The sequence below is a fragment of the Ovis canadensis genome, chromosome 2 (genome assembly GCF_042477335.2).
Source record: "Ovis canadensis isolate MfBH-ARS-UI-01 breed Bighorn chromosome 2, ARS-UI_OviCan_v2, whole genome shotgun sequence".
In the NCBI taxonomy this organism is placed as follows: Eukaryota; Metazoa; Chordata; class Mammalia; order Artiodactyla; family Bovidae; genus Ovis; species Ovis canadensis.
This window is the reverse complement of record NC_091246.1, coordinates 230,427,470-230,454,012: the sequence shown is the minus strand read 5'-3', so window position 1 is coordinate 230,454,012 and position 26,543 is coordinate 230,427,470. Positions and strand designations below refer to the sequence as shown.

The following is a 26,543-nucleotide window of genomic DNA, read 5'->3' as shown; positions in this document are numbered from 1 at the left end:
GGAAGGAAGGAGGGAGGAAAATTCAAGTCTTCGCCATAAATATATTTAAATTAAAAAGTGAAAAGCAGTTTAAAAAATCCCATTTAAAGTTGTACATCAGTGAACATGTACACACTGCTATATTTAAAAAGGAGAGCCAACAAGGACCTACTGTATACTACATGGAACTCTGCTCAATGTTATGTGGCAGCCTGGATAGGAGGGGAGTTTGGGGGAGAACAGATACATGTATATATGTATGGCTGAGTTCCTTCAATATCCAACTGAAACTATCACAACATTGTTAATCGGCTATATACCAATACAAAATAAAAAGCTTAAAAAAAAATTGTGTCCAAAAAAACCCCTAGAAATAAATTTAACCAGTCTCCCAAGGCAAATGAAATAAAAGCAAAAATAAACAGGTAAGATCTAATTAAACACTTTTGTCCAGCAAAGAAAACCATAAAAAGACAACATACAGAATGGGAGAAAATATTTACAACAATGAGACTAACTAGGAATTAATATTCAAAATGTACAAATAGCTATACAAACAGCTCACACAGCTCAGTATCAAAAAAAAAAAAAATCAAAAAATGAGCAGCAGACCTAAATAGATATTTCTCAAAAGAAGACACAGAGACAGCCAATAGGCATATGAAAAGATGTTCAACATCACTAATTAGTAGGGAAATGAAAATCAAAACCACAATGAGAATTTATAAATAACAAATAATGGAGAGGGTGTGGAGGAAAGGAACCCATCCTATGGTGGGAATGCAATCTGGTGCAGTATAAAACTAAAAACAGAGCTGCCATATAATCCAGCAGCCCCACTCCTGGGCAGATATCTGGAAAAGATGAAAATTCTAATTCAAAAAGACACATGCTTCCCAATGTTCACGGCAGCTATTACTATTTACAAAACCCATAAATTATTGCTTCTGAATGTCCTGAAGAAAAGCAACCTAAATGTCCACTGACAGAAAAATGGGTAAAGAACACACACACACACAAATGGGGTACTACACAGCCATAAAAAAGAGTATCACCATTTGCAGCAACATGGATGGATCAAGATATTACCATACTAAGTCAGAGAAAGACAATATCATAGATATCACTTATATGCAGATCTAAACACAAAGATACAAATGAACTTATTTACAAGACAGAAATAGACCCCTAAGACAGAGAAAACAAATTTATAATTACCAAAGGTGAGAGGGGGGCAGGGAAAATTAGGCACTTGGAAATAACATATACACACCACTATATATAAAATAGATAACCAACAAGGACCTTCTGCATAGTACATAAAACTATACTCAGTATTTGGAAATAACTGATAAAGAAAAAGAATCTGAAAAAGTATTTATATTCTATTATACATTCTTTATTGGAGAAGGCAATGGCACCGCACTCCAGTGTTCTTGCCTGGAGAATCCCAGAGACACAGGAGCCTGGTGGGCTGCCGTCTATGGGGTCGCACAGAGTCGGACACGACTGAAGCGACTTGGCAGCGGCAGCAGCGGCATACGTTCTTTACATATATATACAAGTGAGTATACATATTCATATATATAACTCAATTCTTATGTGTCTTCTTTATATATATAAAAACTGAATCATTCTGCTGTATACCTGAAACTAACAACGTAAATCAACTAGTAAAAAAAAAATTCAGCTTTCTCAAAAGGATAAAAATAATAATACAAATGAATCCACACAAAACAGCAACAGATTCTCAAAACATAGAAAACAAACTTATGGTTAGCAAAGGGGAAGGGAGGGAGGATAAATCAGGAGTATGGGATTCAAAACTATTAATACTATACATAAAATAGATAAGCATCAAGGATTTACCATACAGCACAGAGAACTACATTCAGTATCTCATAATAATCTATAATGGAAAATAATCTAAAATACAGATATCTATCTGAATCACTTTGCCATATACCTGAAATGCACAATATTGTAAATCAACTATGCTTCAATAAAGGAAAAGCAACATTAAGTTTCAAAATAAAAATTTTGGAAATATTTTTAAAAATTAAAAAGCTGCTGAACAGAAACAACTTTACATAATCTTGAGTCCTCCACTGTACTTTTTAGATTTTCAGTCCTTTTATACTAATAGTTGAAATAACAGGACTCTTGGGTATTCTCCTTGAACTACAAATACAGTAGTATTTCCTTGACTTCCCTAACCTTGATTGAAGTAATTTAAATTTACTACTTTTATTCTACTTTCCTTTTCTAAATAAAGTCCAAGATGGATGTTTTTTCAAAAAAGAAAAAATGTTGGGTCTTGTCATACAATTAAATAAGAAACAAAGAAATTAGACAGGGGAATCTTTATCTTTTTCTGCCTGACTTAGAACAAGGATTTTCATAAATACATCTGTGCACAAGAATACTCAAAAACACACCTACACCAATCTCAGCTCTGCAACCAATTACTGTAAGTCATTGTTCAAGTCACTAAATCCTAATTTGCTCACCACTAATGTTGATAGAATTAAACTAGTTCTATTTCAAAACTATATTCTACTGATGTAAAGGACCCCTAAAATGATTTAGAAGTACCAACAGACCATCAAACATTGGAGATTTAAATAACCTGTGGAACCCAATTCTGTCTTCTATATAAGGTACTTTCCCCTCTCCTTTGGGGGGTAAAGGGAAAAGAAGTAAGAAAAGAGTTATCCGTTTTAAATAACAAAACAAGGAAAAACCCTCAATGAGAAGACTTCTACAAATTCATTTCAAAAACTTAACATTTTCCAATCAGATGAGATTGTCTCCCTGGTGGGAAAAAGAACAAGTTTAAGAAAGGAGTACGGAAAGCCCTTACTTCCTTTTCATTCTGAATCACATGAATGTACTATTTAAACAGAAGTACTTTTTAACACAAAGTCTAAAGATGATGTGGGTGGTCTATGAGATTGAGCTGGTAGATCCAACAAAGAGGAGAGGAGTTCAGATCTGGGTTAAATTTCCTGCCAAGTAAAGGAGAACTGCTCAAATCAACATACACAAGTTTTAATGCACTGGCAAAATCAAATCTCATACATTCATCCTGATCTCTTACATCTCTGGCCACCTGGCTAAAAGAATGAGTCAAGCACCCCAGAAAAGGAAACTGCCAGGTGATCTTCTCTTACACAGATAAATATATAAAAGCCTGAGGTTCACACGCAAGAAGGCAGTAAAGTGGATTCACCCATTGGAATGGCCCTTTACTCTTCCTTAGGGTTGCCAGATTTAACAACAAAAATTAAGTCCAGTTAAAAGCTGAGCTTCAATTAAACAACAAATTTCAGCGAACATATGTCCATGCAATATCTGGGACACAAAGAAAAACATTATTCAGTGCTTATCTGAAATTCCGATGCCTGGTATTTTGTATGGCAACCCTACTCCTATCCCCAGTCCATCACAAAGTGGGACAATCAGGATACCCAACCACTCTGGTTTGCCTAGGACTTTAGGGTTTCCTGGGATTCAGGACTTTTTAGTACTAAAACCGGGGAAGTCCCAAGCAAACCAGAATGAGCCAGTCATCCTGCCATTAATCATTTCCTGAACTAAGCAAACCAATTACAGCCTGAGATCCACCACTAGTTAAGTGTGATATTAATGAAATAACTTTTCTGTACCTTATTTCCCCACATGCACGAAATTTAAAGTACAGTAGATAATAAGGGGGACTTCCCTGGTGGCTGAGACGGTAAAGAATCTGCCTGCAATGCGGGAGACCTGAGTTCGATCCCTAGGTTGGGAAGATTCCCTGGAGGGCACGGCAACCCACTCCAGTATTCTTGCCTAGAGAATCCCCACGGACAGAAGAGCCTGGCGGGCCACAGTCCATGGGGTTGCAAACAGTTGGACATGACCTGAGTGACTAAGCACAGAACAGGTAATAAGTGACTCTGGAAAAATGCAAAGGCATGATAAATGCTAGTTATTAGTATAGCTGGTTTTGGTGCAAATTTCTTTTTCATGTGGAGTTTCAAAGCAGACAGGTATTTGCTTCATTTACACACTTTTTGTAAGATCTACTAAAGGTCCTACTACCTGCAACACTGGTTTGATTGCACATAAAAACTGTTCAACAGATCTGTTCGTTTCAGAACTACAGCTATGCTCTAGGTTTGATGATGGCCCCTCATTCACCTGCTGTGTAACATGGACAAGTCAATCAGCATCCCCAAGCTTCATATTCACTGTAAAACTGGGGTGATAACAAATACCTCACAAAACTCCCGTGAGAGAAAAACAGGAAAGTAGGTGAAAGTACTCTACATAAATTACAAAACACAATGTAAGTTTTAATAGCATTTTAAATTTATTTATATATATATATAAAACTGTGGGTACCAATATTAATATTTTGTTTTACCTTGATAATTTCTTCTTCCCTCTGATTCTGAACGTACTAAAGTCAATTCAACTGTACTCTTACTGAGAGCTTAGACTATGGAGCCAAAAAGACTAGGCTTAACACTTAGTTCAACTACTTAATAAATGTCAGTCAGTCAGTTCAGTTGCTCAGTCATGGCCGACTCTTTGTGACCCCATGGACTGCAGCATGCCAGGCCTCCCTGTCCATCACCAACTCCAGGAGTTTACTCAAATTCATGTCCACTGAGTCAGTGATGCCATCCAACCATCTCCTCCTCTGTCGCCCCCTTCTCCTCCTGCCCTCAATCTTTCCTAGCATCAGGTCTTTTCCAATGAGTCAGCTCTTCGCATGAGGTGGCCAAAGGACTGGAGTTTCAGCTTTAGCATCAGCCCTTCCGATGAACATTCAGAACATTCATACTAAATGTCACCTGAGATAAATTACCTAACCCTCGTTTCCTCATCTGTAAAATGGGTAGAGAAATATCTGTATCACATAAACACCTAATACATGTGAAGAAGATAACACTTGCCTCATAATAAGTACACAATTCCCAGCTGCTATTATTACTGATTTAATAAAGATTTCCTGGTGGCTCAGGGCTTCCCTGGTGACTCAGACAGTAAAGAATCTGCCTGTGATATGCGAGACCTGGGTTCAGTCCCTGGGTTGGGAAGATCCCCTGGAAGAGGCCATGGCAACCCATTCCAGCATTCTTGCCTGGAGAATCCCCATGGAGAGAGGAGCCTGGCGAGCTACAGTCCATGGGGTCACAAAGAGTCGGACACAACTGAGCAACTAAGCACACAATAAAGATGCAAAAGTTAGAAGAGACTGAAATCACTTATATATCCTTGAGTCCCTTAGAAAATAATAATGGAAAATAACTATGCTTAACACATCTTGTATTTGGAACTGGTACCAGTCCATTCAGCCTCCTTAGCCAGCTAGTCAATTTTGGGAATTTCTTTCCATGAGCTTTAGTTAGATGATCACAAATTTATGTTTAAGAAAATACATATACTAGTATTTTTTTCTGCATATCTAATATTCCATGCAAAGATTTACATGTCCTTGGATTTTACGACAAAGAACTACTGAAGCCCACTCTCTGGATCCCACTCCAGCTCCATTCCATAAAATGCTTTTTTTCTTCTTTTCATAAACTCAATTATTTTACCATTAACCTGAACAGGTTTCAAAATTAAAAGCTACTAAGACAAAGAGTTGCCTTCCTGCTCCTCTCTTCCATTCTTCAATGTGCCCAGTTTTTCCTGCCCTCTGCAGCTTTTTCATAAATGTTCAAAAACTAGCTTGTGTTTTAAAAGCAGAAGGTGTAAGAAAAAGGAATCTACCTTCAATAGCTATGAGAAGTATTTGGCCTGACTCTAAGAAATCTTTTCATGTGAAGTCAAGGGAGCAGCAACCTTGACATTGCCCCATCTCCTTCCAAACTTCTAATCACCTACACATACAAAAAAAAATTCTCAATAATTCCTCTCTGCTGCACGACTATACACGCAACTAATACTTTCTACTACCATTCAAATGGAGAATACTGGATCGAGTGAAGGCCATCAAAACTTCGCTACTCTATAAAACATTTAAGTATGAATCACTAGAATAGTGGATAGAATTTCCTTTTTAATCAATATAACTGAACATCAAGAAAGACATCAACTTGCTGTGAATCTGTAACATAGATTTAAAATACTATTGAGTAGTAATGATAATGAATCTAAATGTATTCACACACAATTCTATTTGTTAATGTTTTCATTTGAATTCTACATGTCATTTTTAGGGGGACTACTAATAACTAATATTAACGTTAACTAATAATACTACTAGTAACCAGCATTAAAATAAAATTCTAATCAAAATTTGCTACTCCAGATTTCTTTAGGGGCTTTAAATGCTTCAACACAGCAACTACACAAAGGACATTTATTACATGTAAAACAGATCCATTTTTACATCATTTCTTAACTCTTAGAACTTCTGAATATGAGTAGCTCCCAAATGTGAAGAGGTAGAATTCTAAGTTTTGGAATTCAAGACACTGGATTTATCAAATCATCTATGAAATTCTATTTATTTCATAATACAATTAACCTGGTTAATTACAGTCATAATACAACTAAGACTGGTTCCAAATCAGGAAAGGAATACGTCAAGGCTGTATATTGTCACCCTGCTTATTTAACTTATATGCAGAGTATATCATGTGAAATGCCAGGCTGGATGAAAAACAAGCTGGAATCAAGACTGCCGGGAGAAATATCAATAACCTCAGATATGCAGATGATACCTACAGGCAGAAAAAGAAGAAGAACTAAAGAGCCTCTTGATGAAAGTGAAAGAGGAGACTGAAAAAGTTGGCTTAAAGCTCAACACTCAGAAAACGAAGATCATGGCATCCGGCCCCATCACTTCATGGGAAATAATTGAAACAGTGACAGACTTTTTTGGGAGGCTCCAAAATCACTGCAAATGGTAACTATAGCCATGAAACTGAAAGACACTTGCTCCTTGAAAGAAAAGCTATGACCAACCTAGGAGGCATATTAAAAAGCAGAGACATGACTTTGCCAACAAAGGTCCATCTAGTCAAAGCTATGGTTTTTCCAGTAGTCATGTATGGATGTGACAGTTGGACTATAAAGAAAGCTCAGCGCCAAAGACTTGATGCTTTTGAACTGTGGTGTTGGAGAAGACGCTTGAGAGTCCCTTGAACTGCAAAGAGATCCAACCAGTCCATCCTAAAGGCAATCAGTCCTGAATATTCATTCACTGGAAGGAATGATGCTGAAACTGAAGCTCCAATACTTTGGTCACCTGATGCAAAGAACTGACTCACTGGAAAAGACCCTGATGCTGGGAAAGACTGAAGGCAGGAGGAGAAGGGGATGACACAGAATGCGATGGTTGGATGGCATCACCAACTCGATGGACACGAGTTTGAGCAAGCTCCAGGAATTGGTGATGGACAGGGAAGCCTGGGGTCCTGTAGTCCTTGGGGGTCACAAAGAGTAGGACACAACTGAGAGACTGAACAATTAACCTATGTGAACAATGGATTTGCTTTCCCCTTTTTGGGTACCTGATCAAATCTAGGCAAACTTATGAGACAGTTACCTCTGTCACTTTGCCATAGCACTTGTTTCTCCTCCACCCTGAGAAGATGAACTAAAATTTCCAAATCACTTCTTTCTGTATCCCAATCTAGCTGACTCTCAATAAAGGCAATACTAACTGTAGTCATTTACATAAGTGCTTTACTATTTAATAAATGTGCAGCAGCTGTGACCAGCAGAAATAGCACAGCCAAGAGGAGCTACCCCATGTCCAAGGTGAGGGGCAGAAGCCGGAAGGACCCCCAGCCCAAGGGGTGGCAGCCAATAGGAGTTACACCATGTCCAAGTTCAGGGGCAGCAGCTGAGAGTGCCAGGCTGTGACAGTGCAGGACCCCATGCCCGAGGGGCGGCAGCCAAGTGGAGCTACCCCATGTCCGAGGCCATGGGCGGTGGCCAGAAGAAGCAAAACTCCTGTGGGGGTGCAGGAATACCTAGAGGAGCTATTCCACGTTCAAGGTCAGGAGGGGCGGCAGTAAGGAGATATCCCTCGTCCAAGGTAAGGAGCAGTGGCTGCGGTTTGCTGGAGCAGCCGTGAAGAGATACCCCACGTCCAAGATAAGAGAAACCCAAGTAAGATGGTAGGTGTTGCAAGAGGGCATCAGGGGTCAGACACACTGAAACCATAATCACAGAAAACTAGTCAATCTAATCACACTAGGACCACAGCCTTGTCTCAATGAAACTAAGACATGCCATAGGGAGCTACCCAAGACAGGCAGGCATGGTGGAGAGGTCTGACAGAATGTGGTCCACTGGAGAAGAGAACGGCAAACCACTTCAGTATTCTTGCCTCGAGAACCGCATGAACAGTATGAAAAGGCAAAATGATAAGATACTGAAAGAGGAACTCCCCAGGTCAGTAGGTGTCCAATATGCTACTGGAGATCAGTGAAGAAATAACTCTAGAAAGAATGAAGGGATGGAGCCAAAGCAAAAACAATACCCAGCTGTGGATGTGACTGGTATTAGAAGCAAGATCCGATGCTGTAAAAAGCAATATTGCATAGGAACCTGGAATGTCAGGTCCATGAATCAAGGCAAATTGAAAGTGGTCAAGCAGGAGATGGCAAGAGTGAACGTCGACATTCTAGGAATCAGCAAACTAAAATGGACTGGAATGGGTGAATTTAACTCAGATGACCATTACATCTACTACTACGGGCAGGAGTCCCTTAGAAGAAATGGAGTAGCCATCATGGTCAACAGAACAGTCTGAAATGCAGTACTTGGATGCAATCTCAAAAATGACAGAATGATCCCTGTTCGTTTCCAAGGTAAACCATTCAATATCACAGTAATCCAAGTCTATGCCCCAACCAGTAATGCTGAAGAAGCTGAAGTTCTATGAAGACCTACAAGATCTTTTAGAATTAACACCCAAAAGAGATGTCCTGTTCATTATAGGGGACTGGGATGCAAAAGTAGGAAGTCAAGAAACACCTGGAGTAACAGGCAAATTTGGCCTTGGAATGCAGAATGAGGTGGGGCAAAGGTTAATCGAGTTTTGCCAAGAGAACGCACTGGTCATAGCAAACACCCTCTTCCAACAACACAACAAAGACTCTACACATGAACATCACCAGATGGTCAACACCAAAATCAGATGGATTATATTCTTTGCAGCGAAAGATGAAGAAGCTCTATACAGTCAACAAAAACAAGACCAGGAGCTGACTGTGGCTCAGATCACGAACTCCTTATTGCCATATTCAAACTTAAATTGAAGAAAGTAGGGAAAACCTCTAGACCATTCAGGTATGACCTAAATCAAATCCCTTATGATTATACAGTGGAAATGAGGAATAGATTTAAGGGACTAGATCTGATACATAGAGTGCCTGATGAACTATAGACTGAGGTTCGTGACACTGTACAGGAGACTGGTATCAAGACCATCCCCATGGAAAAGAAATGCAAAAAAGCAAAATGGCTGTCCGGGGAGGCCTTACAAATAGCTGTGAAAAGAAGAGAAGTGAAAAGCAAAGGAGGAAAGGAAAGATATAAGCATCTGAATGCAGTGTTCCAAAGAACAGCAAGAAGAGATAAGAAAGCCTTCCTCAGTGGTCAATGCAAAGAAATAGAGGAAAACAACAGAATGGGAAAGACTAGAGATCTCTTCAAGAAAATCAGAGATACCAGGGGAACTTTTCATGCAAAGATGGGCTTGATAAAGGACAGAAATTGTATGGACCTAACAGAAGCAGAAGATATTAAGAAGAGGTGGCAAGAATACACAGAAGAACTGTACAAAAAAGATCTTCACGACCTGGATAATCACGATGGTGTGGTTACTCACCTAGAGCCAGACATCCTGGAATGTGAAGTCAACTGGGCCTTAGAAAGCATCACTACAAACAAAGCTAGCGGAGGTGATGGAATTCCAGTTGAGCTGTTTCAAATCCTGAAAGATGATGCTGTGAAAGTGCTGCACTCAATACACCAGCAAATTTGGAAAACTCAGCAGTGGCCACAGGACTGGAAAAGGTCCGTGTTCATTCCAATCCCAAAGAAAGGCAATGCAAAAGAATGCTCAAACTAACACACAACTGCACTCATCTCACATGCTAGTAAAGTAATGCTCAAAATTCTCCAAGCCAGGCTTCAGCAATACATGAACTGTGAACTTCCAGATGTTCAAGCTGGTTTTAGAAAAGGCAGAGGAACCAGAGATCAAATTGCCAACATCCGCTGGATCATGCAAAAAGCAAGAGAGTTCCAGAAAAACATCTATTTCTGCTTTATTGACTATGCCAAAGCCTTTGACTGTGTGGATCACAAGAAACTGTGGACAATTCTGAAAGAGATGGGAATACCAGACCACCTGAACTGCCTCTTGAGAAATCTGTATGCAGGTCAGGAAGCAACAGTTCGAACTGGACATGGAACAACAGACTGGTTCCAAATAGGAAAAGGAGTACATCAAGGCTGTATATTGTCACCCTGCTTATTTAACTTATATGCAGAGTACATCATGAGAAACGCTGGGCTGGAAGAAGCACAGGCTGGAACCAAGATTGCCGGAAGAAATATCAATAACCTCAGCTATGCAGATGACACCACCCTTATGGCAGAAGGTGAAGAGGAACTAAAAAGCCTCTTAATGAAAGTGAAAGTGCAGAGTGAAAAAGTTGGCCTAAAGCTCAACATTCAGAAAATGAACATCATGGCATCTAGTCCCATCACTTCATGGGAAATAGATGGGGAAACAGTGGAAACAGTGTCAGACTTTTATTTTTTGGGGCTCCAAAATCACTGCAGATGGTGATGGCAGCCGTGAAATTAAAAGACGCTTACTCCTTGGAAGAAAAGTTGTGACCAACCTAGATAGCATAATCAAGAGCAGAGACATTACTTTGCCAACAAAGGTCAAAATGATAATGACTATTTTATAACCCAGAAACAGCAATGCAGAAAAACAAACTGTTTTATTCTAACAAAACCAATTTAGAAAATAATATTCAAAAGGTATGACTGAACCATATTGCTGTACACCTGAAATACTGTAAATCAACTATACTTCAATAAAATATACATACTTAAAAAAAGATTTATGCAGCAGTGCTCAGTTCAGTTGCTCAGTCGTGTCCAACTCTTTGCAACCCCATAAACCACAGCACGCCAGGCCTCCCTGTCTATCACCAACTCCCGGAGTTCACCCAAACTCATGGGCATCAAGTCAGTGATGCCATCCAGCCATCTCATCCTTTGTCGTCCCCTTCTCCACCTGCCCTCAATCCCTCCCAGCATCAGGGTCTTTTCCAGTGAGTCAACTCTTCACATGAGGTGGCCAAAGTACTGGAGTTTCAGCTTCAGCATCAGTCTTTCCAATGAACACTCAGGACTAATCTCCTTTAGGATGGACTGGTTGGATCTCCTTGCAGTCCAAGGGACTCTCAAGAGTCTTCTCCAACACCACACTTCAAAAGCATCAATTCTTTGGCACTCAGCTTTCTTTATAGTCCAACTCTCACATCCATACATGACCACTGGAAAAACCATGGCCTTGACTAGACGGACCTTTGTTGACAAAGTAATGTCTCTGCTTTTGAATATGCTATCTAGGTTGGTCATAACTTTCCTTCCAAGGAGTAAGCGTCTTTTAATTTCATGGCTGCAACTACCTGCAGTGATTTTGGAGCCCCCCAAAATAAAGTCTGATACTGTTTCCCCATCTATTTCCCATGAACTGATGGGAGCAAACGCCATGATCTTAGTTTTCTGAATGTTGAGCTTTAAGCCAACTTTTTCACTCTCCTCTTTCACTTTTCATCAAGAGGCTTTTTAGTTTCTCTTCACTTGCTGCCATAAGGGTGGTATCATCTGCATATCTGAGTAATTAGTATTTAATAAGTGAAAGTGAAAGACAGTCATGTCTGACACTGAGACCCCATGGACTATACAGTCCATGGAATTCTCCAGGCCAGAATACTAGAGTGGGTAGCCTTTCCCTTCTCCAGGGGATCTTCCCAACCCAGGGATCGAACCCAGGTGGATTCTTTATCAGCTGAGTCACAAGCGGAAGCCCAGTATTTAATCAAACACATGCAAGTGCCCTAGTAAATTACAAGTAGCAAACACATAAACATGGGGGAAACACACAAGGTTAACTGATAAAGTTTCAAAGACGCTGAAAAAAGAAATAAGACAGAAACAAAAAAAGTCTTGAGCTAAGTAAAAGGAAGAGATGGAAAGAGAAGTAAAAGCAAAACAGCACTGATGGAGAAGCAGCTCACAAGAGCGCTGAGCAAGAAAGGTTTACAGACGAGGAAACAGCTCCGCAAAGGCTAACTGGTATGGGCAGCGCCACATCCACAAACAGCAGTGTTAAAAACAACTCAGGCCAGACCTGAGAAATGCAGAGTTCACAGGGTTCTCTTCACTTACTGGCTGCCCAGTCTCCCTTCCTATTCCCATCCCTTGCTACCATTCGTTTGACAATTACAGCTGACCCTTCAACAACACAAGGTTTTATAAATTACTATTTAATTTCATAGTCGGCCCTCCATACTCATGGTTCCACATCCAGGGATTCAACCAACCTTGGACTGTGTGGTGCTGTAGTACACACTGCAATGCGGGGGAGGTGGGGAACCCACAAATAAGTGGACCCACACAGTTCAAACCCATGTTGTTCAGGGGTCAAGTGTACTTGGTGAGTTGAAGGAATCAATAAATGAGTCTTAGGGAAGGTCTTAATAGTCTTTATACTCCAAGGCTCCAGTGTTTTTGTTTCTCCCGGGATGTGACTTATGCTCACAGCTTCTCTAGTCCCCCAGAACAGAGAATGCCTCAATTGATTTGTCAATCCTGCTCTTCCCCAGTTGCCCTGGACATCCCCATTAGAGTACCTCTACCTTAAACCCAACTGTTTTTTTCAAATCCAATCTATGTCTCATTTGCTCAGCTGATCTTTTCCTGGCGACCCTGGTCAATAGGACCTCTCTAACCTCTACATTGCTCACTCAACATTAACCATATCTTTTATGTATCTTCAGACAGCTTGAACACTCTTATTCTTAAGGAATTAGTATTTCCTAGTCCCCTTTATGAAGAAGGCAATGGCACCCCACTCCAGTACTCTTGCCTGGAAAATCCCATGGAAGGAGGAACCTGGTAGACTGCAGTCCATGGGGTCGCCAAGAGTCGGCACAACTGAGCGACTTCACTTTCGCTTTTCACTTTCATGCATTAGAAAAGGAAATGGCACCCCACTCCAGTATTCTTGCCTGGAGAATCCCAGAGACAGAGGAGCCTAGTGGGCTGCCATCTATGGAGTCGCACAGAGTCGGACATGACTGAAGCGACTTAGCAGCAGTAGCAGCAGCAGTCCCCTTTATGGAGAAGGCAATGACACCCCACTCCAGTACTCTTGCCTGGAAAATCCCATGGAAGGAGGAGACTGGTAGACTGCCGTCCATGGGGTCGCTAAGAGTCGGACACGACTGAGCAACTTTACTTTCACTTTTCACTTTCATGCACTGGAGAGGGAAATGGCAACCCACTCCAGTATTCTTGTCTAGAGAATCCCAGGGATGGGGGAGCCTGGTGGGCTGCCATCTATGGGGTCACACAGAGTCAGACACGACTGAAGCGACTTAGCAGCAGCAGCAGCAGCAGTCCCCTTTAAGTAATGTATGCTTGACGGGTTTGCTCACGTGCTGGATTCACAATACCTTGTTCGGTTCAGTTCAGTCACTCAGTCGTGTCTGACTCTTTGAGACCCCGTGAATCGCAGCATGCCAGGCCTCTCTGTCCATCACCAACTCCCAGAGTTCACTCAGACTCACGTCCATCGAGTTCGTGATGCCATCCAGCCATCTCATCCTCTGTCGGCCCCTTCTCCTCCTGCCCCCAATCCCTCCCAGCATCAGAGTCTTTTCCAATGAGTCAACTCTTTGCATGAGGTGGCCAAAGTACTGGAGTTTCCGCTTTAGCATCATTCCTTCCAAAGAAATCCCAGGGTTGATCTCCTTCTGAATGGACTGGTTGGATCTCCTTGCAGCCCAAGGGACTCTCAAGAGTCTTCTCCAACACCGCAATTCAAAAGCATCAATTCTTCAGCGCTCAGCCTTCTTCACACTTCCTGCCAAAAAACTACTTCTGAAGGAGAGGAAAAAAAAAAAATAAGACCTCCCCTGTCAAGTCTCCCCTTTACCTGCCCTGTTCTGACTGTATGAACTACACTGCACAGTAACACATATGCTCATATACCTTCTTCCCTTATACATATAATGTTCATACATTTCCTTTCATGAATCCTGAGCTCTTTTAGAGCAGGGACGATCCTTAGTCATTTTCAAATTCCCAGTGTCTTGCAATATATGCACTAATTTGAGTAGATTCCTTTAAAAAAAAAAAAACTAGGACTAAAACTACTAAATGACCCAGCAATCCCACTACTGGACATATACCCAGAGAAAACCACAATTCAAAAAGACACATGTATTCCCAATGTTCACTGCAGCACTATTTACAATAGCCAAGACATGGAAGTAACCTAGATGTCTACTAACAGATAAATGAGATAAAGAAGCTGTGGTACATATATACAATGGAAAGTTACTCAGTCATAAAAAGGAACAAATTTAGTCAGTTGAACTAAGGTGGATGAACCTGGAGTCTGTTATACAGAGTGAAGTAAATTCTGAAAGAGATGGGAATACCAGACCACCTGACCTGCCTCTTGAGAAACCTATATGCAGGTCAGGAAGCAACACTTAGAACTGGACATGAAACAACAGACTGGTTCCAAATAGGAAAAGGAGTACATCAAGGCTGTATATTGTCACCCTGCTTATTTAACTTCTATGAAGAGTACATCATGAGAAACGCTAGGCTGGAAGAAGCACAAGCTGGAATCAAGATTGCTGGGAGACATATCAATCACCTCAGATATGCAGATGACACCACTCTTATGGCAGAAAGTGAAGAGGAACTAAAAAGCCTCTTGATGAAAGTGAAAGAGGAGAGTGGAAAAGTTGGCTTAAAGCTCAACATTCAGAAAACAAAGATCATAGCATCTGGTCCCATCACTTCATGGGAAATAGATGGGGAAACAGTGGGAACAGTGTCAGACTTTATTTGGGGGGGCTCCAAAATCACTGCAGACGGTGACTGCAGTCATGAAATTAAAGGACGCTTACTCCTTGGAAGAAAAGTTATGACTAACCTAGATAGCTTATTCAAAAGCAGAGACATTACTTTGCCAACAAAGGTCCGTCTAGTCAAGGCTATGATTTGTCCAGTGGTCATGTATGGATGTGAGAGTTGGACTGTGAAGAAAGCTGAGCACCAAAGAATTGATGCTTTTGAACTGTGGTGTTGGAGAAGACTCTTGAGAGTCCCTTGGACTGAAAAGAGATCCAACCAGTCCATTCTAAAGGAGATCAGTCCTGGGTGTTCTTTGGAAGGACTGATGCTAAAGCTGAAACTCCAGTACTTTGGCCACCTCATGCAAAGAGTTGACTCACTGGAAAAGAATCCGATGCTGGGAGGGATTGGGGGCAGGAGGAAAAGGGGATGACAGAGGATGAGATGGCTGGATGGCATCACCGACTCGATGGACGTGAGTTTGCGAGAACTCCGGGAGATGGTGATGGACAGGGAGGCCTGGCGTGCTGCGATTCATGGGGTCGCAAAGAGTCGGACACGACTGAGTGACTGAACTGAAATGATACTAATGCTTATATACGGAATCTAGAAAAACAGTACTGATGAACCTATTTGCAGGGCAGGAACAGAGATGCAGATTCGTGGACACAGCAGGGGAAGAAGATAGTGGGACAAACTGAAAGAGTAGCGCTGCAACACATATACTGCCATATGCAAAACAGACAACTAGCAGGAAGCTGCTGTATGACACAGGAACTCAACAAGGTTACAAGGTGCTCTGTGACAACCTAGAGGGGTGGGGTATGGGGGTGGGAGGGAGGCTCAAGAGGGAGGGGATACATATATACTTATGGCTGATTCAAGTTACTGTATGGTAGAAACCAATACAATATTGTAAAGCAATCATCCTCCAATTAAAAATAAATTTTAAAAAAAGAAATATATATAAATAAATCAATGCCCGCTACATATCCTCGTAATACCTTCACAAACAAGCAGATAACTATAGTTAGCCAGTTTATCCAAAACATAGGTTATTTTGGTATCTTCAGTTCCAAATAAAAATTAGCAGATCAGTTAAACCCACTGAATCATCTGACAATTCTTTATTCCTCAAAATGGGAAACATGAAACATAGTTCAGTAAAAATAGAAGCTATAGTTTTAAACAAAAAGAATTTAGGCACTTAAAATGTCAGGAAAACAGAAGCAGTCTGAAAACATTTATTATGAAACTAAAAATAGCATTCAGAAGAAATCACAAGATTCAATGTTTATAACATCTCCTTCTTTATCAAAGAAAAACTATGATCAAAAGTCAGACGAAAGTATACACTATATTAAGGTGAATAAAATCAAGAGTAAGTCACGTGTTAAATCAGCTTCACACAATACTGTGTAGTGAGGTTTTCTAGAAAGACTGTCACGAGTCAGTGAAAAGTGGATGATTTTTAGGAATTTAACAGTTCTTGGCAATTTTCTGGAAATTGCTCAAGGCTCCATTTTGCACCAACAAGTAACAGCTTCCTCATCTATACTCAACCTCCTCCACTCAGACACTTTCCCATCAGCATGCTTTTTACTACGTTTATCTATTTTTTAAATTGAAGGATAATTGCTTTACAGAATTTTCTTGTTTTCTGCCAAATATCAACATGAATCAGCCACAGGTATTTATCGTGCTACCAATCAACACTCTCTGGAGCAGTTTCCTATTCTTGCAATCCCCATTTTCCCCATCTTCCCCTTACTACTGCTCCCCACCCCATCCCCACCATCATTCTCCTGCCAAGGTCAGCCGTGACTTCCAAGTTGCTAAATCCAACAGATGGTGCTCCAGTTTTCTCACAAGAGCATTCCACAGTGCTGAGTGCTTCTCCACAGCAGCAGGGACACCTGCTTCAGGCTGTCCCTCTCACATGGACTGGCCACTGTGTCCATCTCCTCGGCAAACTCAGCCTCCTCCAGTTTTCTTTCTAGTCTCTCCATAGGCAATCTCACCCATCATCTCTCCACTGATGGCACCAAAATGGTAAACTAGTCATCCATCATGCAACTTCCCCTTCTCCAATCCATTTACTATTAATTACCACGTCTGGCAATTTTGCCTCTAAATCTCCCTTTTCTCAGTATTTCTGCTAATGATATAAGGCTCTAACAATCAAATAAGCTAACATGAAAGCACTTTCATGTTAGCTTAAAAAAAGGAAAAAAAAATTAAATCTGAGTATTAGTATTAAGTTGAAATCTCCTTGAAAGCAAGGATTTTACAAGTTCATCTTTTTATTTATTCCACATTATACATCTAGCACAGTACTTTGCAAATGGCATTCAGTAAAGGTACTACAATGAATTATTTGTACTGGTTTAATACACATTCAACTGAAATAGTCACACATTTAATGGCTTGTATTTCCCAAACTATGTCATCATTTGACTTCTAAGAGATTAGAATTTAAAGTCACTCTGTAAAGTATAAACTACATCAGGTACTTTTGATAAATATAATGCTACTTACCTAAAGTTAGAAAAAACTGTCATCTCTTTTTGGCCTAGCTTTCCTGAAAACATCCAAATCCCAGCCTGATGTCCAAAACTCATATAAAATTTCTTGCTTCCCAACTGCTCATTTGAACGGGGAAAGTTTAAATATTACAGGAATATTTAAGCTGTAAGTACTCAAAAGGCAGGCAGAATGACTTCTTGAAAAAAAAGCCCCTCTCTCATTTTCACATCTTGCAATGTGAGCTGGAGTGACATTCTGAGGAGGAACAGACACTGAGATTAAAAAACTACTGTTGCTCAAAAAAGTTCCCAAACTCTTGGCTATATGTACATTTAACTACAGCATCAGAATGCAAGATTGTCATCTGGTAGTATCTCACCAAATCAATTCAGAAATCTTCCCAGAATAAAAGACAGGCTCTACAGTTAGTGGTGCTGGGAACACTGGACAGCTACAGGTAAAATAACAAGTTGGAACATTCCTCCAAACATTTACAAAAATAAACTCCAAATTGTTTAAAGATCTAACATAAGGCAGGTCTTCCCAGGCGGCGCTAGTGGTAAAGAATCCATCTGCCAACAAAGGTGAGGTAAGCAATGTGGGTTCAATCCCTGGGCTGGGAAGATCCCCTGGAGGAGGAAATGGCAACCCACTCCAGTATTCTTGCCTGGAAAATCCCATGGACAGAGGAGCCTGGCGAGCTACAGTCCATGGGGTCGCAAAGAAATGGACATGACTGAGCAACACAATCTAAGACATGACACCATAAAACTCCTAGAAAAGAACACAGGTAAAACATTCTTTGTATAAATCATAGCAGTATTTTCTTAGATCAGTCTCCCAAGGCAAAGGAAATAAAAATACAGTTCAGTCGCTCAGCGATCCCATGGACTGCAGCACTCCAGGCTTCCCTGTCCTTTACTATCTCCCAGAGTTTGCTCAAACTCATATCAGTTGAGTCAGTGATGCCATCCAGGCATCTCATTCTCTGTCATCCCCTTCTCCTCCCTCCTTCAATCTTTCCCAGCATGAGGGTCTTTTATAATGAGTCAGTTCTTCTCACCAGGTGGCCAAAGTATTAGAGCTTCAGCCTCAGCATCAGTCCTTCCAATGAATAATCATGGTTGATTTCCTTTAGAATTGACTGGTTTAATCTCCCTGCCAATCCAAGGGACTCTCAAGAGCCTTCTCCAACACCACAGTTCAAAAGCATCAATTCTTTGGTGCTCAGCTTTTTTTTTTAATATTTTATTATTTTTAATATTAATTTATTTTAATTGGAGGCTAATTACTTTACAGTATTGTATTGGTTTTGCCATATATCAACATGAATCCACCATGGGTGTACATGTGTTCCCCATCCTGAACCCCCCCTCCCACCTCCCTCCCCTCAGCTTTCTTTATAGTCCAACTCTCACATCCATACATGACTACTGGAAAAACCACAGCTCTGACTAGACAGACCCTTTGTCAGCAAAGTAATGTCTCTGCTTTTTAATATGCTGTCTAGGTTTGTCACAGCTTTTCTTTCAAGGGGCAGGCATCTTTTAATTGACAAATGAGACTTAAAAGCTTTTGCACAGCAAAAGGAACAGTAAGCAAAATGAAAAGACAACCTATGAGAGAAGTATTTACAAATGATGCAACTGACAAAGGGTTAACATTCAAAATATATGAACAGCTCACATAACTCTATCAAAAAGAAATTAAAAATGGGCAAAAGACCTAAATGGACATTTCTCAAAAAAAAAAAAGACATACAGATGGCCAACACACACATGAAAAGATGTTCGACATCATTACCAGAGAAACGAAAAGTCAAAACCACAATGAGGTTGTGATGAGGGTCACACCTGTCAGCGTGGCTACCATCAAAAAGTCTACAAATAAATACTAAAGGAGAAAAGAGAACCCTACTACACTGTTGGTGGAAATGTAATTTGGTACAGTCACTAGAGAAACAGTAAGGAGGTACTTTAAAAGACTAAAATAGAACTACCATGAGACCCAGCAATTCCACTCCAGAGAAGATGAAAACTGTAATTCAAAATGAACATTTGAGTACATGTATATCAGCGGCACTACTTACAATAACCAAGACATGGAAGCAACCCAAGTGCCCGTCAACCGATGACTGGCATAGAAAGAAACTTTCTACATACTGATACTGGACAATCCTAATTTAAACAAAATTGGAACCAATAAAAGGGTTGATATACAGTAGTTTATTTTACATACCCATATATTTACTTTCTTAGTGTTCTATACCACTTACTATAACAAATTATTAAAAGTAAATCATAAAAAGGAAATTCTTAAATTAGTATTTAATACTAGAGACTAAAATAACATGAACGCAAAATGCCAGCTGGTATCATGGACTCAATCCTGGAATAGAAAAAAGGGCATTCATGGGAAAATTGGTGATATCTGAACATAGTTTATAATTTAGAGTATAGTATCAATATTAATCTTTTGTTTTGACACATGAACCAAGGTTATGTGACATGCTAATATTAGAGCAGGGGAGCTGGGTTATGGTATAGGGATTATGGTATATAGGAATATTCCCATATCTGCAACTTTTCTATAAATCTAAAATCACGCCCAAATTTAAAAGTTTTCTTTAATAGTACCCAGTCTAATCATCTAAGCACTTGTCACCCACCATTTAAAAAAAAAAAAAAACCCTCCCTAGACCAGATTTCCATCTAAATCACAATAGTCTATATAATACTCATTCACAAATTCCTTCATTATACACATCATAATTTGTAATTATCTATTATTTGTATGATGACCTGTTTCATATTCTTTCCTCTATAAAGGCAAAAATGGCATCAATTATGTTCTCTGCTACATTCCCAGCACCTTACATGTTGCCTAACACAGAACAGGAATTAAAAGCTCTAAGTGAGCAATTAACTAAATAAGGAATTGTTAAACAGGACAGCAGAAGAGCACACAAGCAATGAGAAATGTGCTGGGACTTTGGGGGGCTCTGACTTCCCAAACCAGGCAGGGATTGATTTTCCCGATCCATCCTTCCTTCAAGAAGGACAACTTTAAATCATCCAGTGCACATAGCTCACAAACCCAGTACCTGAGACCCAAGGACACTAGGTGACTTGTCACCCCAGCCCCGTACATCCAGTGTATATCTACGTACATCCAGCCCTACACCCAACACTGCCATCTTACTACAGAACCAACTCTTTTTACAGAAAAAGAATGAACTAGGAAAAGACTAAAAGGAAAATGCCAGTGACTGAAGAAGCCTTACTCATTCCTAAGTGTTAAGAACTGCACAAGAACACTCCAGAACACAAAACAACGGTCTATACAGTACACTCCCGTGTCGCCACACTTCTTCCCAGTAATAACCTTCTAACACACAATTTTAGGAGCAACTCAGCACCACCCCTCAACTCCTGAAACAAACCTGGGGAACCAGAAAAGGTTATCATCAAATGACTGCTCTCCTGGCCACTCAAACAAAACTCCACCGTGACAACTATTCAGCCAGCCACCAAAGAGAGGCAGCATAATATAACGCTTGGATAAGAGAGCTCTAGATTTTCAAACAGGCGGGTCTGATTACAGCTTCCCCTCTTACTCGCAGTCATCTGGGGGCAAGTTAATGTGTCCAAACAGCAGTTCTCTCCAGCTATAAAATGGGAATAACTACCACCTTAGAGAGTTGTTAACAGTTTTAGAGATACTATGCAGAAACTCTTCATAGGAAATCTGGAATGTTATAAAGGCTCAGTAAGTGTCAGCTGTTTGTCATCTTATTCCGCTAGTCAATTTCACAAGGCCTATTTCCTCTCAGCTGACAACATTCCAGGTTTCCTACGAAGAGTTTCTGCATAGTATGTTAACAACTCTCTAAGGAAGTGGTTATTCCCATTTTACAGGTGGAGAGAACTGCTGTTTGGACACGTTAACTTGCCCCCAAATCACGGCAAATGAGAAGCTGTGATTTTCTCTGCAATTCCTAGCTGACTCAGTGGTAAAGAATCCCGCTCGCCAATCAGGAGACAGGAGAGACGAGAGTTCGATCCCTCCGTCGCGAAGATACCCTGGAGGAAATGGCACCCCCTTCCAATGTTCTTGCCTGGAGAATCCCGTGGACAGAGGAGCCTGGTGGGCTACAGTCCATGGGGTCGCAGAGAGTCGGATACGACTTAGCGACTAAACAACAAAATACACAATAGCTTAGAGCACATTTTCCAAAGCCAGCCTGGACAAACCAGCTCAATGTTTCTGGGCCTCGGGCTCCCCATCTGTGAAACGGGCTGGATCATTCCTACCCCGCTCGAGTTGCTCGGAATTACCCATTCCATTACCAGTGCATAATTAAAATACACCTAGGGAAAGTAAACCTTCAACTCCCAACCCCAAACGAATAGGATTCATCCCAGGCCCATCGCCTCCGATCGCGGCCAGAACAAATACCAAGGTCGACCCACCTCATACTCCTCAATCTCTCCTCACGGCCCGCAGCAACACACCCCCCGCCCGCCCCTCCAGCATGGGTTTCGGAAACCGCAGGGGTGTTTCCTCCCGAGGACCGCGTCAGAGCCCGGCTAGTGAAAGTGGCCAACCCCCAGCCCACCCCGCCCCCAAAGCGCCGGGAGGGAGCCCCGCGCATCCTTCCTCCCCCGGACAGCTCGGCCTGCGGTCCCCCCCCACCCCGGATTCGCGTGGGCTCTGCGGCCCCGAGCCCCACCTCAGCCGCTTCCCGTATCCCACGGCGGCACCCCTCACCCTCGCCGCGGAGTGGCCCGGTACGCCCGCACCGCCGGGCTAGGCGGCCACGTCGGGGATCCGGGGCCTCCAGGCCGGCCGCATCCTTCCCCCGGGCCAGGGTCGCCCTTGGGGCGCAGCCCTTCCGCACGCGGAGGCCCCACCATGACCACCACGGGAGCCGCACTCACCGCGACGCCGGGGCCCCGGTTCCTCGGGCCCACGCAGGCCTGGGTTGCGCCCCCAGAGCACTAGCGCCCTAGGCCGCCTCCTGGAGACCCTGACGCTGCCGCCGCGGTCGCACTGCGAGGAGACGGCCGTCTGCTACTCGGTCCGCCGCCACCGCCTCGTCCCAGCCCCGGCCGCGGCGACAGGCGCGGACTCGCACACCGGCGCCGGCAGACCAGCGTCTGTTGAGCCGAACCGCCCGGGACGCGCACCCCCGGCCGGCGCTCGTTGCATATGCAGAGAGGCCGCCGCCCATTGGCCCGCGGGCGGTGGCGCGTGCGGGGCTGGGCCTATCGAATTCCGGCCGGGAGCACGGCGGGCGGCCGGGGGCGGGGCGGGGTTACTACGGGTCATTCGCCCGAGCCGCGGCAGACGGGACCTAGCCGCAGCCTGCGCGGGGCGGGGGCCGGTCGGCGGGGAAGGACTGGACCGCGGCGGCGGGGGAGGGGAGCTGGACTGTGCGGCCGGGACGTAGGTGGAGGAGGAGCGGTCCGGCTCGGTCTGCGGAAGGGCCCTTCCCCTAGGGTTGGAAAGACCACCGCCTCGCCCCTCCCAAAAACTACAAGCGCAGATGTTGCTGTAATCTATAAATCTTAATATAGATCTGGAAAAAAGTGCGCCATTATCTTCCCTCTTAACTGGATTATGTGTTTCGTTCTTGCACAGATTTGTCAGATTTTGCAAAATAAAATGATTGGGGGAAATGTCTGAAGCGAGAGGGGCTCAGGAATTCAAAGCAGGTTTTTTATTCTTGCTTTGGCTTCACCGAACCCAGCAAATAGCCCATCTCCCCTCGGTGCACTCACTCTATACGCATTGTAGGCAGACGCTTTACCGTCTGAGCTACCAGGAAAGTCATATACAAGATTGGTACTTGTTTTCTAAAGGATAAAGTTGACCCCACAGTACTGTTTCTGAGCTTCTTTTTATGAAGCTGAACGTGTTTCTGTATTTTGAAGAGCTTGCCATTATATTTCACTTTAGATAGTACGAATGGGGAAAAGAGTACAGGTAGACTTGCCTTCCTGCAAGCCAACAAAGCAAAACACAAATGACTAAAATAGCAACTACAATACACTATTAAAAAGATGGCTTTCGTTATGCAAGCTGTAGTGGGCTTGAGCTTTTTTTGTTTTTCTCTTTAATTCAACATATTATTTAGTGGTCTGTGAACGAAGTTGTAACTTTTAAGTCAGACTCGATTCCACAAGAAGTAAAACATTTGGAGGGTTTCATTTTGTCTTGAAGTAATGAAGGAGCTAGAAATAGCTACTTGAATAGTAAACCACCATGCGATGCAAAACGTATCTTTAAAGTAGGTGAAAGGTGACGTGCATGAGCCAGCCTTGGGCAAAAGCAGGGGCTCGATTTCCCAAGGGAATCTCAAAATCTGTGAAGCCGCCTGAACTTGAGCTGTCTGGAGTGATGAGGCGAGGAGCAAAGAAAGCTCACGCATCTTGGGCCCCAAGCCAATTTAACTACCTAAAGGAAAGGATCCCGGACCCAGGAAACCTGCTCTTCTTGCTTAAAGAAGAGGTTCAGTTGCTTCCTAATCTGTCGAAGCCCTATCAAAGGATAAAATCCTGAAGATTTCTTATCTAAAAGACCACCATCATTCTGCATGCTGGGGAAAGTATACCATCAAAGTGGTAGTTCTAGAACCAGGAAAAGTCTCTAGAAAATAAGTAATTTCCAAGGCAGGAATCTTTTTTTATTCCCCATCAATAATCATAAAGCAGACTTGTAGAATTTCAGCAACATCCTAACATCTTCATTATCTCTTTCGATATTACTAGTGTGTGTGTGTGGCTAGGCAGCTGTGTGGATATGATATATACTTTTAAAAGAAAATGTTCCTTCTAAAGTCTCATCCTGTTCGCTTACAGTAAATGGTAATATCTCCAGTCTATGATGTTATGTTTTTTAAATAAAATAATACATGCATAACTGCTCTTCTTTTAGACAGGTTTTCAGTATATATTTATTTACAGCATCTGAAAAACTAAGGGAATTTGGTTGTATTTCCCCTCTTTTTTAGGAAAACTCAATTCAGAAGCTGTAATGGCCAACTAAATGAAAACATCCAACAGTTCCTTTTACAGTTTTGTTATTTCTCCAAATTGCAGGACGGTTGAGAGGAGATGTCTTTGTAATTTTCATGAATACCTAATGATTGTCTTCTGTGGAGGGGCCCAGGAATAGTTTGTGATTGTATAGCAAACTATATACTACTAGCATTTTTCATCATCATTAAAATGTAAAACCAGAACCAGCTGATGTTTATAAGTTCAACAGAAACTCTTCTGGTCTTTCATTTCTGGTGGATTAGGAGGGGAAGACATTGGAGAAGGAAATGGCACCCCACTCCAGTGTTCTTGCCTGTGAATCCCAGGGATGGGGGAGCCTGGTGGGCTGCCGTCTATGGGGTCGCACAGAGTCAGACACGACTGAAGTGACTTAGCGGCAGCAGCAACAGGAGGGGAAGACAGTGATTGACGGGCTTTCAGGGTAGCGCAGCTGATAAAGAATCCGCCTGCACTGCAGGAGACTGCCGGAGCCACAGGTTCCATCCCTGAGTCGGGAAGATCCCCTGGCTGAGGGAATTGCAGCCCACTCCAGTATTCTTGCCTGGAAAATCACATGGACAGAGGAGCCTGATGGGCTATAGTCCTCAGGGTCGCAGAATCAGACAGGACTGGAGCTACTGAGCACGCACACACATAGGAGACAGTGATTGAAGCAATGTAACAACCCTAGATCTCTGCGTTAAGATGGTTCTGGCCTCAAGGAGAAGAACATCCAACAACAATCAACTTAGATTATGACATTTATGTACCTCACTTAAATATAACTCAAGAGGCAGGGCAGATCTAAGATGGGTTCAAGGACTCTACCAGGTCACTGAGGACCTGAGTCTTTACATCTTTCACTCTGGCTTTCTCCTTAGACCATCACACTCGCAGATGGCTACCACAGTTTCAAGTGTCACATGAGAACACAATAGTGTGCAGCCAAAGAATAGGAGAATGTTTCCTACACGTCACTTCTAATTAAGGAGGAAATCCTTTCTCAGAAAGCTAATGACTGACTGCTTCTCAAGTCCTATCGGCCAGAATTGGGTCATATGGTCATATTCTAGCTGCAAGGGAAGCCAGGAAATATCAGCATTTTTGGCCTTTATAGTGGAAGGTGGACGCCATCAACACAGAAGTAGCCATGGAAAGGAATAAATGTAAGAAGCCCTAATCAACAGTGTCCACAACAGACATCACTGGAAATTACCCATCTCTGACTAAAAGTGGCTAAAACAATAAAATTATCTGTTATCTCACTGAAAATGTCCAGAGGAAGGCAATTCCAGGATTTCTTCAAAGGACTCACTGGTGTAAGAACCCAGCTCCTTCTGTGTCTTTACTCGGCCACTCTTGGTGTTCATTTTCTTTCTCTTCCTGGTTACAGAATGGCTGCAACTGCTCCACGCATGCATTTATTTATTTATTTGGCTGTATCAGGTCTTAGTTGCAGAACATGGGATCTTCACTGTGTCATGCAGGATGTTTCACTGGAATGTGTGGGCTGTCTAATTGTGGCGTGTGGGCACGAGAGCACAGGCTTCGTTGCTACACTGCATGTGGAATCTTAGTTCCCCAACCAGGGATTGAACCCGTGTCTCCTGCATTGCAAGGCATTTTCTTAACCACTGGACCACCAGGGAAGTCCCTCCATTCCATTGTTATCTTTGCACAATATTCCATTCAAAGCCAGAGAGGAAAATTGGCTTCTACGTGTCAGTACATGTTTCTCATCTTCCAAGATGTACTCAGCCCACTTCCCCTAAACCAGTAACTATCAAATGAAATTGCCCTGATAAGTTTAGCTCAATCATAGATCATTCACTAGGGCTGGGAGAGTATATTCTA

General features: G+C 42.2%; 1 protein-coding gene across 1 annotated transcript in view; it reads right to left on the bottom strand.

Moving 5' to 3' along the window:
- The window catches only part of ACSL3 (acyl-CoA synthetase long chain family member 3), a 70,607-nt gene extending 47,682 nt beyond the window's left edge, over window positions 1-22,925 (bottom strand). Inside the window, exon 1 of the mRNA XM_069574661.1 lies at window positions 22,587-22,925. The gene's annotated coding sequence lies outside the window, so the exon portion shown is untranslated. The remainder of the gene's footprint in view (window positions 1-22,586) is intronic.
- Between the last annotated feature and the right edge of the window lie 3,618 nt (window positions 22,926-26,543).